This window comes from Zerene cesonia, chromosome 16 (genome assembly GCF_012273895.1).
Source record: "Zerene cesonia ecotype Mississippi chromosome 16, Zerene_cesonia_1.1, whole genome shotgun sequence".
NCBI classification, from domain to species: domain Eukaryota; kingdom Metazoa; phylum Arthropoda; class Insecta; order Lepidoptera; family Pieridae; genus Zerene; species Zerene cesonia.
Genome location: NC_052117.1, coordinates 5,579,033 through 5,581,778, shown reverse-complemented (window position 1 = coordinate 5,581,778; position 2,746 = coordinate 5,579,033).

The window sequence follows — 2,746 nt, the reverse complement described above, 5'->3', positions numbered from 1 at the left end:
GACACTAGATGTCAGCCAACACAAAGTTGCAACTGATATGATTATTTTAAAATTTGATTCTTTATTTCTTCTATGTTTTACACTTCTATGATTGCAATTTATTTAAAAAAAAAATACGATTACAATAAAAATAGTTACGTTTGTTAACAAGTGAAAGAATTATTTCCAAACCGTGAAAATCACTTCCAGTGGGTACTTTTGAAACAGCTGATCATCAGCTGTTATTAATGTTTACGTTTTTACACTAAATCTTTTTCACACACTGAGGATAACACTATATGTTGGCGGAACACGGTTTATCTACTAGATTCAGCACTTGTTACAAACTTTCAACGATGTTTACTATTTTTAGGGCAATAAAGCAACTCACAACAAACTGTCACTCCAAGCGTCAACGGATATGTCTAATCGGATCACGGAATCGGCCCACAAAAATCTTTAACCCTCAATGATAAGAGTAAGGCAGAACAGCGTTTGCCGGGTCAGCTAGTTTGTAATAAAAATTATTATGCAATCCCAAGATGTAGGTTCGAAACGAACTCTCCTATTCCTAGGCTATTCAAGACAGTAATGAAATACATTGATCGTTCGGTATTAATCTTACATCACTTCAAATAGTTCGTAAATGTAATTATATTTTCTTAGTTCGATATTTTTTATACTTTTAACATTTCTATTTTCTAAAGCACTTGAAGGCTATAAAACTAAAAATAAAATGTAACTTCATAAGTTATGAATAGCTCTATATATTTTTACCGAATGTAGCCTGAATTCATAATATTATTGTTGACATTCATGAGGGCGTTGTATAAAATATGTATAGATATACTTTTTAAGAGTTTTTTGTAATAAAAATTAAAAGTAATAGAGTCATAGTTACGTTGTATTTATTGTATACATTTTTTTATTATTCGTTATTGTTAATGTCGCATATTCGAATCACAGGACAGTTCTTTGGTATAATTATTCGCATATGCATATTTAGTAAAATTGACATGACTTTAAAACAACACATTTTCTTGCCGGTCCTTTTCTGTAGAAACTGCCCTCTGAACCACTAATAAGTGGTAAATCTAAGTATTGACTATTCAAAAGTGCTTCTAGAAGAAGTTTCATTGTATATTATATTACGTATAAATAAATATTTGAGTTTCAGTTCGAGTATATCATACAAGCAACGGAACTGCGGCTTTCAACAAGGGTTGTTCGCTCATACATAAAATATGTGGTTGAATAATATTTATTTAAATTACTGCTCCCCGGAGATTCCGCCCCACCAAACTAAATGTTCTATACACTCAGCACGTTGGGCTTTTAGGGAAAAAGTTTACGTAATTAAATAGATGGCACCGCATTAGTAATTAATGGAGGCACTTATTTAAATATTTACACTGCTCAAAATTTAAACATTCTCCGTAATCTAATGGTGCGAATAGCTCATTTTCATGATTACCATACTTGCTTTTAGAATTATAAATAAAGCATGTTTTTTTGTTTGTTTTATCGTTTACTGATTGTTACTGGTATCTTATTCGGGGGCGATAAATCGATCTAGCTAGGAATCTTTTTTAGAAAATGTCATATTCGTGTTTTATCGACTTAAACTTACTTTTTTAACAAATAGGAGGCGTTTGGGTAGTCCCAATTTATTATGACTCTTCCTGACATCTATTGGTGAATAATAATACTTCAATATAATTTCCAAAAAACACAATTTATAAAAAAAATACCGAGCAAGGCTCGGTCATCCAGGTACTAACTAATTATGTAATATAAGCAACTTGTGTCTAATTTCTATAAAATTACTGGTTTCATTAGGGATTTTTTACACATATTTTTCGAAATGATTGGAATTTCGTTTCGTGTCAGTTTTCCAACTTTATATTGTTGAGTGCCTAAAATTATTTCATAGGTACCCTAACCTATTGTAGAAAATACTTAAGAGGACGGAAATTTCAGAATTTCTAAAATGGTACACGATACGATAATCTATAAGTAAACTTAATATAAAGGTGAAGTGGTTGTTTGTTTAAAAGCACTTACACATCTTAAGAACTAGGTAGGTACTAGACCGATTTCGAAAATTCTTTTACCTTTGAATGTGTTCATGATCCCGAAATGTCGCAGGCTATATATATACCACGGGAAAAGCCAAGGCCGGAAGCACAATATACTTACATTTATGTACTCTAAAATATCTGTATGTATTCATAGCGTTGCATAAAATTCGAGCGTGACTCGTCGTAAAAAATTCAACTACGCAATATTCATGATTGGTTGCTACTGGTTTAGACGTGCATAAAGCGAAGTACTATTTTATTGTTACGTGTTGAAATAGAATATACAATTGTATGCACACTTATGAATACATAAATACGGTACACCAGTCCAGTCATTTTAGGCATTTTAATCCTACCCCAATTCACGCTAAACTTCGAGCCGAATTATTATTATTATTCTTTGCGAATATTTCGCGATAATGTTCGGCGGACAATAAAAGACTATATACATATTTTTATTACTATAAAAATATTTTTGTTATTAGTAGAAACTAAACTACATTTAAATTTTTTCAGAATCATTAATTATTGCAGAGGAGAGTGTTCAGAAATAACCACACATTTTCTTTTGTCATAGCGGGCTACTGAGCTGGTGGTCCGCCTGATGGTGCAGCGTTCACCAGCGCCCATTAATATTTGCCGAGGTTTAGAACCCTGCAAATGCGGTGCCCGTTTTTAAGGGCTAA